Raw genomic sequence first — 16,978 nt, 5'->3', positions numbered from 1 at the left:
GTCCTCTGACCAGATCTACTTATAAGGAAGGTGACCCGAGGGGGCAGAGCCTATGGATGCGTGAAACTGGGGACAGCAAGAAAGGAGAATGTTCTTATGATCCTTAGAGTGAGCAGGGCAGTGGTGGGGTCTCAGTCCCGGCATTCCAGACCCCCCAGAGTAGGTGGAGGAAGGACAAGGAGAAGGAAGGAGGCATTCGAATGTGTGCTGGCCACATAGCCACACTCCACACTGTGTCACTGCACTTAGGACAGCAGCAGGCCTTTCCTCCTGCTTCCAGCTTCCTGCTCATCCCCAGCACCCCAGCTTTTGCAAGGACGGAGCCTTTCCATTTGCATTTTGATTCTCGCCCCTTCCCTCTACAGTCCCATGAATGTGTACACACACATCCACCTGCAAGACCATTCTGCAGCCTCCCTTGATGTCGTGGGCTCCGTCAGCCCTGGCATCTCTGCCACACAAAAGGGGAGCCTCCCAAGGTGATTATAAGCTCTCCAGAAGGAGGTCTGTCATTAGGAGCAGACTTTCCACCTCCCTGAAGTGCCAAGATCTCCTGTTTTATTTCTGTGAATAGTCTGTCAGGGCTCTTGCAGACCGTACTCCTCCGTGGGGCTCGCAGTATGGATGTGGAACAGGAGGAGGAGAGGCTGCCTAGGGTTTCTCCCTTGGAAAGGAGTCGCCTTTGTCTTCGAGAGCTTGTGTCCCAAAGTCCAGCCACTTTAACCCCCCACTCCCTTCCTTCTAGAGAAAACAAAGCCCAAAGAAAAGGGAGGTCCGAAGAGAACAAGGGGGCAAGGGGCTCCTGTTGGGCCTCACTCTGGGGGCCCCTTCCCTAAAAGGCTTAGGAGGTGGACAGCTCCCTTTGGCTCCCTCTGGGATCCTGGAGGTTGGCACTGCCTCTGCAGCCAGGAGTGAAACAGGACCTTCCAAAGCAAGCACAGAGAGCCCCAGAGAGAGGAACAGTCCCCAGAGATTGTCCTGTCCATCTCCTTGACACCATGCAGTTTTTGCAATCTCCTAGACAAGCTCCTTTACTTTTTAGAATCAGCAAGGGATCTGCACACTTTTTCTGTAAAGGACCAGATAGTAACAATTTTAGGGGCCACATGGTCTTTGTCGCAACTAAACTCTGTGCTTGTAGCACAAAAGCAGCCATAGATAACACATAAATGAACAGGCATTCCTGTGTTCTAACAAAGCTTTATTTATGGACACTGAAATTTGAATTTAATACAACTTTCGTGTGTCATGAAATATTTTTCTTCTTTTGATTTTTTTTCAAATGTAAAAACCATTCATCACTCACGGACCACACAAAAACTGGCAGTGGCCTAGATTTGGTCTGTGGATGGTGGTTTTCTGTTTATTCCTCCATCAGTGTTGCCTTGAATCTCAAACTCCTTAAATGAAAAGCATGATAAAGTTGATTAAGGGAACGGAGTGAAAATGAGTGTGTAACAGCGCCCAGGCTCTATTTTACTATCTGTGGATGAACGTGTGGATTTATTTTTAAACCAGTGCTTATTTCATACCTATTTTGTGCTTTTGTGCAATTCTCTCATCCTCACCATAATCCCGTAAAGCCAAGTGGTAGCCTTTCTATTTTACAGATGAGGAGAATTAAATTCAAAGAGGTAAAGCGACTTGTCAGGGATCACACAGCTAATAAATGGCAACGCTTGGATGCAAACCTGTATGTGGTTTTCTAGTCTCTGAGGCCAGCATTGTGCCCACATGATGGGCCTTTTCCAGTCTCCCTGCAACCTCAGGGGGATTCACTTATTACCCAACAAAATATTTGTTAAGCCCCTTCTAATGCTGGGGACACAGGTAAACAGGATATGCGAGAACCCTACTGTCTTGGAGCACATATCCCAGTAGTGAAATCACAACTCAATAATATCAGATGACGGGCCGAGCCCGTGGCGCACTTGGTAGAGTGCTGCGCTGGCAGCGCGGCGACGCTCCCGCCGCAGGTTCGGATCCTATATAGGACTGACCGGTGCACTCACTGGCTGAGTGCCGGTCACGAAAAAACGACAAAAAAAAAAAAAAAAAAAAAAAAATCAGATGACTAAGAAGGAAGTAAAACAAGACGATGAGTTTGAGGTCTGCGAGGGGGTTGGGGACGGAAGGCCCTCTGAGGAGGCGACATTTGAGCTGATCCTGAGAAACCTGTCCCATGAAGATCTGAGAGGAAAGCACTAGAACAGTAAATGCAAGGGACCAGCCTGCAAGATGAGATTGCCAGGAAGAGAGAAAGCAGAGCAAGACAGGGAGGCAGAAGTGGGGCCCGATGAGTGGGCAGAAACCAGATCGTGTGAGTTGTATTCATTAAGACATTAGTGAATTAGTATTTAATTCATTAATTATTAAAATTAATGATTAGGATTGTGCAAATTTCATTCATTAAGACATCAGAAGGAGTCAAGAGGAGGAGTGATGTGTTGTAATTTACATTTTGAAAGATCACTTTGGGAGGTATGAATGTGGCAGAAAGAAGTATTAAATCCAGTGAAAAATGTGATGACGGGTACCGAGAAGTCTGGAACAAAACAAGAAATGCGCTGTGACCACCAGAATGGCATGGAGGGCCCTGAGGGGGCGGGAGGGCTCCTTTTGACTGGCCTCTTCCAAAGGGAACTCTGCCTCCAACCTTCTTCCTCCTCTATCCTCTCCCCACACTTGACGAGGCAAGAGCAGAGGCTCAAAGGGTGCTGGCACAGAGAGACCATGCATTTGAGAGGGCAGTGGCCTGTATCCCTCGCCACCACCACCGCTGGCTTCAAAGGCCACAGGCTTTTACCAGCTGGGACCCAGAGGAAGCCTGGAGCTGGGAGGCGCCAGAGACCAGAAGAGTAGATGAGAACATGAGCAGAGCCAAGGACCTATAATCTCCTTCTCTTCCAGAAAGACCCAAAAGGGAGGTAGGTAATCCTTGTTCAAAAGAAAGGAAAGTGGGAACAAAGAAAGGAGAGTTCTATTTCTCTCTTTCTAGCAGCCTGGGGCTGGGGACAGTCCCATGATTGGATCAAAAGGTTAAGCATCTTCCTCAGATCAAAGGAACCCTGGGAGGAGGGCTGTGCAGAGCCAGGCACTTTCTGGAAACCATTGGAGGCACCAAGGACTTTGGCTGCATGGGGTTCGGAATTCGAAAGGAGGGGTGGTTTGGTGGATGGTTTGCATGTGCTGGGCGAGGGGGAAGAATCTTGCCCAGCATGCCCCAGCAGCCGTTCCAAAGAGGGATGCCCACTGTCCACCTCAGGCCTTTAATAAAGCAAGGTGAAGCTCTACTTGGATGTAGGAAAAAAACACAGCATGGAATGCCCAACCAAGTGGTAGCTGAACCAATGACCGTTTAGAGCCAAACCCCATTTGGGAACGTCTGCTCTGCTTTGAGACAGTGCCTATGCACCAGAGTCCGCTGCAGAGTCCAATCCCCCTACCTGTGCTTGAGTCTTCCCTGTTACTCTTACACCCCACTCCAGGCTTCCTTTAAACCAAATTCCTTTTCAGAGGTCTTTCCTGATTGGCACGCCCCCAAATCTGTGGCTCCTTAACTTCCCCTTAGGGAGGGGAAGGAGGAAGGAAATTAACATTTATTCAGGGACTACTGAGAGTCAAGATCTTTATATATGCTGTTTTATTTGTTCCTTGGGACTTTTATGAGAAAGACGTTATCTTCAATTTGTGGTTCATTGTTCATGGTCACCACTGTCATTTGCCAGCATTCTCTCTTTCTTCCTACTCCAACCTGGACAAATTGCTAGAGCGCGTGTCCTCAGTCATTACCTATGAATGTTGACTGAGGATCTACTCTGTGCCCGGCATGATGCTGGATAGAAAACACTTGAAAAGTTGATGTTCACATAAAAACCTGTACACAAATGTCCATAACAGCTTTATTTGTATAGCTCCAAACTGGAAACAACCCAAATATCCTTCAACAGGAAGGTGAATGGTAAAACAAACTCTGGTGCTCACATACTGTGCACCACAACTCAGCAATAAAAACAGATGAACTATTGATGCACACAGCAATTTGGAAGAATCTGCAGGGAATTATGCTGAGAGAAAAGCCAGCCCCCCCCCCAATCACATGCCATGTGATTCCCTTTATATAACATTTTTGAAATGTAACTTTAGAAATCAAGGAAAAAAAGAAAATACAATTTAAAAAACCACAGGTGACAAAGATGTTGAAATTATCAGCCATGAACTTTAAAATAACTGTAATTAAGATGGTTTAGAAAATGTGACAAGATGGAAATTTTCACCAGAGAACTAGAATCAATAAAAAAGAATAAAGTAGAAATCCCAGCACTGTAAAAAAATAGTAATTGAGTTTAAGAACTGAATAAGTTAGACAAAGCTGAAAAGATTAGTGATTTGGACTATATAAATTCATAGAATATATCCAGGTTTACGCATGAAAAAGAAAAAAAAAGAAGAAAGAAAAGAAAAGAAATGGAGGATAGAATAGTGGTTGTCAGGGATTAGGTTCAGGAAGGGGAAGGGGTATGATTATAAAAGGACAACACAAGGGATCCTTGTAGTGTTGTAACTGTTCAGAATCTGGATTGTGATGTAGGATACTCGAACATACCCAGGGAATAAAACTGTATAGAACTAAATATACAGAAGCGTGCACGTGTGCACACACACACACACACAGAGGCATATAAGTAAAACAGGAATTCTGAATAAGACTGGGGGTTGTAATAGTGTCAATATCCTGGTTGTGATATTATACCATATTTTTGCAAAATGTTATCACTGGGGGAAACTGGGAAAAGTGTACATGGGATATTTCTGTATTATTTCTCATAAGTGCATGTGAATCTACAATTATCCCAATAAAACTTTCAGTTAAAAAAAAAAAAAAGGGCTGGCCCGTGGCTCACTTGGGAGAGCGTGGTGCTGACAACACCAAGTCAAGGGTTAAGATCCCCTTACTGGTCATCTTAAAAAAAAAAAAACTTGAGACCCCTCCTGCCCTCAAAAGGCTTAACAATCTCTACCGTGTCCCCTGCTGCTTTTCTCTGCCTGTTTCTTTTATTTAGCTGAATGTAGTTCACCTATAGTAAATTACTGTCCTGAAAGAGAAATACTGCATGTTCTCACTCATACATGAAAACTAAGAGAGGTGATCACATAGAAGTAGAGAGTTGAATGGTGATTACCCAGAGGCTGGAAGGGGTGGGGGGACAGTGAGAAGTTGGTTAATGGATATAAACATACAGCTAGATAGGAGGAATAATATCTAGGCTTCTACAGCCCCGTAGGGTGACTATAATTAACAACAATTTACTGTACACTTTCAACTAGCTAGAAAAGAGGATTTTGAATGTTCCTAACACAAAGAAGTGATAAATGTTTGAGATTATGGGGAAAAAAATCAGTGGTTGCTGGAGTTTCAGGGAAGGAGGGATGAATAGATGGAGCACAGAGGATTTTTAGGGCAATGAAACTATTCTGTATGATACTGTAATGGTGAATACATAATATTATGCATTTGGCAAAACCCATAGAGCTGTACAACAGAAAGAGGGAACCCTAATGTAAAATTGAGTTAATAATAATATATCAATATTGGTTCATAATTGTATCAAATGTACCACACCAATGTATCGTTAATAATAGGAGAAACTGTGCATGGGGGGTGGGGGAGACGTGGAGGGTATGGAAACTGTACTTTCTGCTGAATTTCTCTGTAAACCTAAAACTGCTGTAAAAAATAAAATATATAAAAATAGATGACTATCTAGATTTTCCCGAGGGAAGAAATTGCTAAATGGTCAGTGAAAGATCATAAATTCAGGTTAATCTTCACTCCTCTTCCTGATTTCCCCAATCCCAGTTGCCTCAACCTTGGTATTTTATTGTTTTAAAGGAGAATTGGGAGGTAGGAGGCACTTAGAAGCTTCAGGATAGCCCCAAGATCAGAGAAAGGTGAAAGATCTTCTCCCCCGTGGGCCCACAAGGCCTGACTCACAGCTGACCAGCTTCCCTCTCACTGCAGGTACTGAAGAGACTGCTGAACCGCTGTGAGATTCTCTCTGTCTTCCCATCTCTACCTGCCCCCGCCCCCCAGTAGTGGGAAGAGGAGAGGTGCCCATAACCCTCACATCCTACAATCGGCTTCATGAGTCACCTCTCTAGGGAAGCAGCAGCCCAGCTGTTTCCTGCCCCCATAACTGCTCCCTCCCACCACCTCACCTCTAGTCCCACACGGGACTGTCCGACTGTTCTCTAAAACCACCTCCCAGGGACTGTGCTGACTGAGGGAGGCTGGGGATGGGGCGGGTGCGGAGCACTGGGGAAGATCTTGCAGCCCTGTCCTGGGACTTCAGCCAGTCTCCCTTGCCTCCCCACTGTGTCCCTGCACTCCCCTCCCCCGCCAAGCTTGAAGCAGCAGGCTCTGTCCCCAGCAGCTGTACACAGCAGGGGTGGGGGACAGCCACACTCCCTCTCACTCTCAGGCAGCAGCTGAGAGGCCGTGAATAAAAAACTTGATTTCCTCAAGGGTCTTTCTGACATTTAGCCTATATCCACCACCTAATCTCATACTTTGCTTGGGTTTTCTCAAAGCATCCATGTGCCGGCCTTACCCAGTGGCGGGTTTGGAGGCTTCTGCTGGTGGAAGGAAACGATCACAGTCTCCAGGTTGTGCTGGGCACCCCTGGAGAGAGTGGGGAAGGCAAGGAGTATAAGCAGCTGCTTCCTTTCTTGTCCTTCTCATGATACCCACGACGAGGGGGCACCAGGGACTTGGATTTCCCAGCTCAGCTGAGAAACTATTTCCTTTCATTAAAGAGGCATGTAATTAGCCTGGGGAAATGAGAGAACCCCGGTGAGTGAACACATCCTTTGGCTACGTTGGAGAGGGGCTCCAGAGAGATGAGAAGGCTCCCTTCCGGCCTCCCACTCCCCAAACATACAAACACTCCATACTCTGCTTCTCTATTTCTTATATACTCACAGGCCACACACAGAAAAGAAAGACTAGGTATCTTTGGATATATGGGATACCCTTAAAATCGTATTAAATTAAGAGCACACTGTGGCAGGAGGTGGGCAGATGCAGGACTTCTCCCAGCCATGGGCAAGCTGAATTCCTAGAGTTGCTGTATTTCTTTGGGATCCTCTCCTCCCTGCTTCTGGTCCAGTCCCCGATTGCTGAATGGGCTGCAATGGTCCAGATAAAAAGGCAGAAAGCTTTCTTGGGGCTCCTCTGAGCTGGGCAGGGCAAATGGGAGCTAAGGTTTGGGCTTCTTCAGATGAGGCCAGCTTTATTCCCTGGCTCTTAGGTAGAGCCATGGAACAAAAAGCTTAAAACCAAATCACTAGGGGAAAAAAAAATCACAGGAAACATTCAGATTGGCTCCCCAGGAGACATTTGGTAACATCTGTAGGCATTTTTGATTACCATGAGCGGGAGAGGGTGCTATTGGCATACAGTGGGTAGAGGCCAGGGTTACTGCTAAACACCTTACAGTGCACAGGACAGTCCCTGCCCCCAACAAAGAATCATCTGATCCAAAATATCAATAAGTGCTAACGTCGAAAAATCCTGATTGAGAGAAACCAACACTTCTCTGACTCTTTAGGATCAAAATTTCTCCTTCTTCTCCCGTCCTAAAGAAAAAAGAAAAAAAAAAAAAAAAAAGTCCCACACCCACAATATTGTCGACTTAACAAGATCTCACTTCCTGATTGCTTTGGGTCAACTTTTCTTCTCTTTAAGAAAAATATGAAAGCAGAACTCCTCACAAACAAGAAATTTGGCACACTAAACTAGCTAGCACATCAGCTTTCATCCTCTTCCATAGTGACACATTGAAAAGAGAAGAAAACACGGCCAAGTAATAAAACAATATATACTGGAAGTAAAGAGCTCAGCCCTGCTGCTACCTGATCACCACTGTTCATTCTGAAAGTCCACACTATGCAAACAGATAGCTAGGCTGGAGGAGAGGGGTCTCTAGGCCAGTATGGTGCAAGGTCCTCCTTCAGAACCCTGCATCCACCGTTTCCCTTCAGTATGGAGGGCACAGGACTACCCCAGCCACAATCACCCTTAGTTCCTAGAGGAAGGGACTACCTTGTGGTCCTTTTCTTCCTGCTTCCTGATTCATGTTCATTTTCCATTCACTGTCAGCAATTCCTGCCCTCCCCCAGACTGAGACTCTTTAGCTCTGTGCTAGGCTGGAAACTGGAGTCTATCCCTCTAGGTGTGGATGTAAATTCCAGGCCTCCCCACCACACTCTGCTAAGCCTCTACAGGAAGGAGAAGGCGAGCTAAAAGCTGGACTGATGGGAACCGCCCCCAGTGTGGCCTTCTGTGTTTTCCTCTCTCCAAGACCCAGACAGATTAAGTCCAAGGGAGCAAGAGGAAGGAACGAGAGAGCTGTGTGGGATGATTCTGCACTTCACCTGCCCAGCATCCATCCCTCATTAGAGAGGGAGGGTTAAGTGGAAGCTCACCCCCTCCCTCCACGCCTTCCCAGCCCTTATTATTATAGTCCTGTTTCCTGGGCAGAGCTCCCATATTAAATTGTTCGTGAGGGGTACTAGTTACCTATCATTTCCATCATGTACCACCACCCACCACCTAACCAGGGAGATCTGACCAGCCAAGCGAATGTTGTGAAAATGTTGTTGTTGTGACCAGCCAAGAGAATGTTGCTGTGCCCTTCCTGAATGTGAGGGCATTCCAGGGGAGACCCCCCACCCACCCCATCTGGCTCCATCCCCAAGTATCAAAATGTACATAAGAAGTGTTTTGTTTGCCAGACAGTTTTCAGGACAAGTGTAGGTAAACAGATAACGCCTGAAGCAAGGCACAGACGGAGGCAGTCAGGAGCTCTGAGACACACTGGCTGTCTGATTCCCAATCCACCATCCCTTCCCCTTATTTACATAGATTGTGCCATCAACCCACCCTCAAGGGAAAACACAGTCCGAGAAAGGCAACTTCCCTCTGCAACAAGGAGAAGCACTGTGGTTTTGCAGCCAAGGCCACTCCTTGCTTCTGCTATTGATGTATTAACTTCTCATCCCCTGGGGAAAATATTACTGAGAGGCTTTTTGCTAGGCAGTTTCATGCATGATGCTCATGGCAACCTGAATGTTACTGAATGTTACTGAAATAGTTACTGAATAGATGTTACTGAAATAGTTAACAGTCTAAGAAACTGAGACTCAAGGAGTTTAAGTGTCTTGCCAACCTGGTAGGTGGAGAACCAGAGCTCAAATCCAGGTCCCTGACTTTCTGTCTAGAGTTTTTCCCACTATATCTCTTTTTTCATTTATTTTTGGTCAATTCACTGTTCCCTGATGCTTTCTGCTAGAGGCTGGATAATCTGAAAAGCAAGTGAAAGGAACCAAAATGCAACTGATCAGTGTTAAGGCTGCGGAGTGTTGTGGTTGTCAGGCTTTGTGACCTGGGGCACATTATTTAACCATCTTTAGACCTTGGTTTTTCCTATGTAAATTGGGGATAGCAATATTACCTGTACCTTGTGGGACTGTGGTGATGATTCAATAATAGAAGGCATGAAAAGTACTCAAGATGATGCCTCAATCATCGTAAGCCCTCAATAGACAGGAGCTACTGTTATTACTAAGACTTAGTATTGGGAGAAATGCCACTTAACAGCCAAAATGAGTTTTCCAGGGAAAGGTACAGATTATTAAAAGATGTTACTACGTATGTTCTCTTTGCTCCACTCTTGAACATGAACATCTATGGTTTGTCAAAGACAGTTTCAGGGTCCAGTTGTCTTTCCAGAAAGAGAATGGGAAAAAAAGAAAAAAAAAAAAAAAACAACCCAAACCAAGGCCTGAATTTACAGGAAGTCCAATAGCAGGATTTGTAAGAAACAGGATAAAAGGCAGGTGTGGGTTGGCCAGTTGCTCAGTTGGCTAGAGCATGGTGTTGTAACACCAAGGTCAGTAGTTCAGATCCCTGTACTGGCCAGCCACCAAAAACAAAACAAAAACAAAGCAGAGGTGCCAGAAGAGATATATGACAGGGAGATTCACCAAAGAGAAAAGGGTCAGTTCTAGCTCCAGTGACCCCAACAGAGGGGTGAAGCACCTAAGGGTGAGGAAAATTGTTCCTAGGAATGGCAAATGAGGAGGCAACTGCAGGATCTAGTTGGCGCTGTTAAACCAAACCCAGGCAGTGTAATAACTGGTCTGTCTCAATAACATCAATCGGGCCAAGTTGCTTTTTACAAGAAGAGGATAAGGATTTCAACCAGCTGGTCCTTTGGCATAATTTAAACTAGCAGTAGTTGTCACACTTTACCGTGCATCAGGGCTTGTTAAACCCAGACTGCTAGGCCCTATCCCCAGAGTTTCTGATACAACAAATCTGGGTGGGGCCGAGGATTTTGCATTTCAAACAAGTTCTCAGCTGATGGTGAGGCTGTTGTCTGGGATCACATTTTGAGAACCACTAATTTAAAGCACTTTTCTGTGGGCAGCCAAAGAGTATCAACCCTTGCGGAACCCTTAATACTTTGCTTTCCAATACGTGTAACGTTGCATTTAATTATTAGCCTCTCTACGCTCTTCTATCACAATGATTAGAAAATGAAAATGTGTATTCTCAATTAAGAGTTTTATGCTAAAACAGGAAGAAACAAAAACAAAAAACCCAAAACAAAGAAATCTCTTTCGAAAATGTTATTGACATAAAAAAGAACTGACTTGACCTATCAAGTGGGTAGAGAAAGGGGACTCAGGAAGCAGGGTCCCCTATTTCTCAGTGTGCTCCTTTACCACAGGATGCTTTTATATTGAAAATCAGCCTTGCATACATCTACCTCTGACCAAGCCAACGTTGACTCGACAAGAACTCTGTGAAAGCTAAGCCAGCGGGAAGAATGCTATCCTAGTTTACAGCTAAGTTTTCTTAATACCATATTCTTAAAAGGGAACAAAAACCCAGTTCTCACGACCTTAAATCCTGAAACTTGTCCAAAATGCCTAATAAAGGGGAAGCATGTATCATGCACATTTACAGAACTCAGTAATAGTAATTGAGTCGAGAAATATGAAAATTTTACTAAAGCCCAAATGACCAATTCTATTCCCTTCAGCAAGATAACATCACAAGAGGCTTTCAACTTCTGGGAGTTATCTATTTAAGAGGAATATTCTTAACAATCTGACAGCAGAGGGTATTTCAAGATAATAGGCTCTTGACCAAAATTTCGGTATTTGTACAGTCTGACCGTTACTCAACTTACATAAATCAAACTTTTTTTTAAAGGCCTCTTCAAGATGTTGAAATTGGGTCTTTCTTACCCAAAGATTGAAGAGAATCTGTGAGGAAAGAGGGTGGTATCCATTTTGTAGCTTATCCTTGGGGTTCAGTTGCCAAAATGCTATCAGTCTATAAAAGAGTCTCATGATAGCCACACCCCTCACGCTCATCCCCAAAAGGAAACATTCTAGCGAGGCTTCAGTATTGTGAGAACACAGCATGTCACATTTTGTCAGTAAAACAAGGCAGCTGAGCCCCTGGGTTCTGTCCCTGTTCATGACGCCAATAGATAGTTTTGTGGCTTTCTTTCTGGGGTTAAACTTGAAAGACCAAGGACACAAAAATCTGGTGATTTCATATACCAAAAACATGCTACTGACAACTATTCCTAATCAGTTTTCTAGTCCAAATGAATGTTCTCTCACTTGAAATGTATGTCCCATAACTAGGAATACAGTTTGAAACCACTGGATAAAATTATTTTTCCTTCGAAAAGCTGAAGAAACAAACTCCAATCAGTAGTTCTGTGTACTTACACCAGGAAAAAAAAACCCCAGATTTTTACTAGTGCAGGTGACTTGGGATTTACTATCACTCGCTCCTCCCCTCTAAAACCACCCTGTTGCGGGCTTGTTAAAGTTTACCTTTTTGCAAGAGTGTACTTACTAATAAATAATTCATTTGTACTTCAGAGACAAAGCTAGAAGGAGTTCGGTTCTGTGGGAATGAGGTTTTTGCCTGCTATGTACCTTGCCTACAGGTACATTGCTGCTTTTGTTTGAGGCTCGTCCATCTACAATGCCAACAGCAACTATGTGCACAGAGTCTGTTTCCCAGGCATTGGATACACACAGCCTTGCTCACTCTTACAATGTCCCTTTGAAGCAGAGGAGAATCAGTCCCTTATATATCCCCATTATATAAAAAGGAGAAATGGGAATGGGGTGAGGTGTGGGTGGGTAAGTGACTTGCCCAAGATGACCCTGTGAATTCCTCTTCTGATTTCATCCACAACCAGCCACAAAACTTTTCCAACCAGATGAAGAAAGGTGATTGAGGGTTCAAATAAAACAACGACTACTCAGGTTATAGTGAGCATTATGTGCTATTCTCAACTCTGCTGGGTAATACCTTCACATTTTTTACACTATTCTTATAAACTCCCTGAATAATCCAGTTTAAATATTTCATGCTTTAGTTCCTTAAACCATAAAAATATCCCAGACATGCCCATATTCCGAGATATAAACTGTATCTTAGACTCTTATTCCTATTGGGAAATAGGACAAAACTCTTAATTATTTACCAGTTTTTGGGTTGGAGTATAGTCACTATAATTTTCATTGTGAATAAATATTGCTGGCTAATTCAGAGGTGAACTGTAGAAGCAACAGGTGTTCTCGGCACTCCCATTTCCACTGTCTGGTCTTATTAGTGTGTTTCCATTTAGATTTAAATCTCCCAAAGAGAGGGGCATTTGCTTCTCTGTGGCTGCTCAATGGTGTTGACTTCTAGAGAAGAGTAAGTAGCCCATGAGGCAAATATTAGGTCTTATTGCTTCACTTAAGTGTGTGGGAAGAGAATGAGGGAAAGCAGGACAAGAGAAGGAAGGACCTGCTTTGCTGAAGACCCAAGACTGGCCCATTGTGCAAGGTCTAGGAAAACAACACTCTCTTGAACTAGATACTATGTATATCCTGTGTACCTGAAGTCATACAACATTCCCTGCAATAGAGCTCTGGAATCTAAGCTCTGCACTGTTCCAGGTTTACAAGGAAATGCTATTTATCTTGTACTCCGACCAGCTGTGTGGCTCTCTACAGGACAGTGGTTCTCCACCCACTCTAGGGCTACCTGGTTTATGTATAAACAATATATTTGCCTCAAAAACACTAACCCCCTTGATTAGAGCGTGGTGCTGATAATACCAATGTCATGGATTCAGACCCCTCAACCAGCCAGCCGCCAAAAAAAACTACCACCACCACCAACAAAACAACACTAAGACCTTGGAAACCAACTGTTCATTCACAACAACAAGAGAAGGAAAAGAGAGGTAGTGGTAAATTAGGTCAGAGGCAGGAGAAAAAGACAAAACAGGGGGAGCCTGGCGTTTGTAATTGAGATGCGGCATGCATTAGATATGAAGTTAGGTTACTGAAACCCCAGATTATGTTCCAAGAACGAAACAGAATGTCCAAATGAATTTTTCTTGATTGCTAAAACCATTTAGTGTCTTATAAAAGAACATCACTGTATCATTATTCTTAATTATGTTAGAAGTACAACCATATTTTTAAGTGCTTAGTACAGTCATCCCTCGTATTCCACGGGAGATTGGTTCCAGGACCCCCATGGATACCAAAATCCTCAGATGCTCAAGTTCCTCATATAAAATGATGTAGTGTTTGCATATAACCTACACACATCCTCCCGTATACTTTAAATCATCTCTAGATTGCTTATAATAACTAAGACAATGTAAATAGTTGTTATACTGTATTGTTTAGGGAATCATGACAAGAAAAAAGTCTGTACATGCTCAGTACAGATGTAATTTTTTTCCTAAAATTTTTTTTTTTTTTTAAAGATGACCGGTAAGGGGATCTTAACCCTTGACTTGGTGCTGTCAACACCACACTCTCCCAAGTGTGCTAACTGGCCTTTCCTATATAGGGATCTGAACCCGTGGCCCTGGTGTTATCAGCACCGCACTCTCCCAAGTAAGCCACGGGCTGGCCCTTTTTCCTGAATATTTTTGAGGTTGGTTGAATGGACACGGAAGGCCAGCTGTATTTTTATTTCATTAGGCTGAATTAATGAACTACAAAAGAACAAATTTATGGCCACAGAGTGAGGATCCAGCGTATGTCACTGTCTCTACACACTTTTTGGTAAAGACCTGTGTTTCACATACACACACAAAACAAAATATAAAACCCCAAAAGTTACCAGTGTTTCACAATCTATTTTTTGTTAATTATATCACTACACATGTTTAGTTCATTGTGAATGAGAGTCACTTCTTATCACATAACCAAGTAGGTAGGGTTGCCAAATTGGTATTTATCATATCCTAAAATTTAGGACATTTTTCTTGAATCAATGACTTTGTACGTCATTCAGAGCCTTACTTAAACCATCAACCCTAATCTCTTGCAGTCAGGCTCAGGAGAGCCCTGACTACATACCGACTACATATTCCTGTTCCTACCCAAGATGGAAAAAGTTAACTATTAGACACCTATGCTGCACACCAGCCAAGCAGGTGGTCTCATACATTCTAATAAAAGGGCATGTAAAAGTGCTTAATAGCTAAAACATTACCAATAATAGTAATATATATATGTGCACTCTTCTATGATCTACCTGTTTCTTAAAGTTAAACAAGTCACTTCTGGGTGTCAGCTTAGAATTAAATCAAGGCAAACAATTATTTCCAACATTTTATGTTATCATATTGTAAAGTAAATTTGCTTTACTAGGATGGAAGCTCTGGTTGCACCCTCTGACTCCCTGACCCCAGAATTAACACAGCATTTATTTCACAATATTTGTCCAGGACTTTACTGTTGAAACAGGGGGCACACCCATGAGTAATGCTGATTTTTCCTGGTAGTGACCCAGTCAAAGCATATCAAAATCGGTACCTGTCCATTCTATAAAGATAATGGAGGGAAAGAGAAGTATGCCATCAAGATAAAGGAATATAAAGTGCCACATTACCTTGAAAACAAGTCTCAGTATTCACTGTGTATGAACACATATCAGTGCTGGTTGTGCAAAAAACAAGTTATTGAGCTGGAGGTCGATTTCAAAAGGCAACACCTGTTTCAATATAGGACCAAGAGTTTACAGCTGCATTTTGAAATATCAACATACACTTTCATTTTGGGATGTTATCCATGTAGGTTTGGGAGTTGTAAAAAGGGGAATGACATAAGAGGACAGATGTACATGAATCAAGAGATCCTATTTCCCATTTAAAATTCAAAACATTGCTGCTGCATATACTAGGATGATAAGTGGATACACTGACCACAGAACCTCTATCACCCAAGTAGGTGGCAGGGTGTCCTGATACAGTGGATGCTGAGCCCAGGGGACAGCATCTAAAAATGAGATGGGGAGAGCAGTTATGCCACTAAGTATATGGAAGACAAACACTGCCCTCTACTGGCACAGGATAGCAGCTTTATAGTCAAGATGACACATTTTCCTCAATAGTCACTATCTTGAGGCATAATCAGAATAAAAAAGCTTTTAAATTTGAGCCTTTGTGTCTAGGGGCCATGCAGGGATTTTCAAGTAAACTGAAGTATGTAATGAGAAATCTTATTGATAAAAAGTTTCAAATTTTCCCCATTAAATCGTTGATGTAACTCATTGGACTGGTTCAAGTATCACTGTTACTTGGAGATGCTAAAGAACAGCAAAATGCTCAAAAGCTCAGAGTTAGGATCGGTATTAGGAAGAAGGCCTAAGGCACCCATTTATAGATGATAATGTGACCTGGTTTTATAACTACCAGCTGCGACAATTTAAAGCATGCAGACCTGATTCAAACCCCTGATGTAGCTCCAAAAGAAAAAAAAGACTCCCCACCCCCCAGCCAAAAAAGAAAAACAAATCTTTGTGTCAGATACTAGCCGCATCAAATCAAATCTCATTCCTACCTGAACCAGTTTATTTTCTACAGTATTGCAGGAACAGTAGAAACCTTGCTAATCTCACACTTGGGAAAACTGAAATAGGTGATATGGAAACGAAAACTCTTCATAAAAACTGCAAAGTGCTGTACAACTACAGTGTTACTGTATACTTATGTTCATGGATAGGAGTCAAGGTAACTCCAAACAGGTGTGTTTTACCTCTATGTATCTGATGTTCATCCGCTTGAGGTTTTTCAAATCCTTTAAACCAGACTACATTTCTTCAGTACTGTACTGAAACATAAAATTTGTTATGTCAACCATAAAACACCTAGAGACTGAGGAAAAGTGGATGGTTAATGTTCTTCTGAAGTCAAGTTTCCTTCCGGTGGCGGAACAGCGCTTACCCTGTTCTGGGCAAAATGATAAATCCTGAGATTCCGTAATAGGGAAATGAGAATACTAAACTAGAAGTTGAGATCTACATACCAATCCAGCTCTGTGACTAACAGCAGGGATTCTTAGCTTGATGTCTACAGAGATGGGTCCACAAAGCTCTGAAAATTGAGCTCAAGGCTGTGAGTAGATACACCAGCCCAGTGAACCTGGCTGTCTTCCCTCATCTGACTGTGGTGCTTTTGGCCATTGGCATCTTCTTCACCAGCTGGTTCTTCGTGAGGTCACCTCCACCAAGTACATTTGGGATATCTACAAAAACCTCATCTCCTTGGTGGCCTCGCTCTTCACGGGCTTTGGTGTCCTCTTCCTGCTGCTCTGGGTTGGCATCTACATATAAGCTCCCATGGGAATCCCTGCTTTTGTAAATAAATCTTTTTATTACTGCTGGAAGTGTCCCACCTGCTGCTCACAATAAGGGCAGATGTATGACCAAAAAAACCCCACAAAAAACAAAAAATGGTCAAGTTTGACCTGGGACAAAAAATTCTATTAATAAAGTTAGCTTAGTCACTGAAGGATAACAGCATGCACAGCATTTAATTTCAAAGCCAAGGTGAATTTGCATGTCAATCACAGTATTTGGTTGACA

At 43.3% G+C, this 16,978-nt stretch overlaps 1 pseudogene; it reads left to right on the top strand.

The window, feature by feature from the left end:
* Window positions 1-2,296: 2,296 nt before the first annotated feature.
* On the top strand, window positions 2,297-16,726 carry LOC134390244 (transmembrane protein 258-like; annotated as a pseudogene).
* Window positions 16,727-16,978: the final 252 nt, after the last annotated feature.

The sequence above is a fragment of the Cynocephalus volans genome, chromosome 11 (assembly GCF_027409185.1).
Source record: "Cynocephalus volans isolate mCynVol1 chromosome 11, mCynVol1.pri, whole genome shotgun sequence".
NCBI lineage: Eukaryota > Metazoa > Chordata > Mammalia > Dermoptera > Cynocephalidae > Cynocephalus > Cynocephalus volans.
This window is presented reverse-complemented; position numbering and strand designations above follow the sequence as displayed.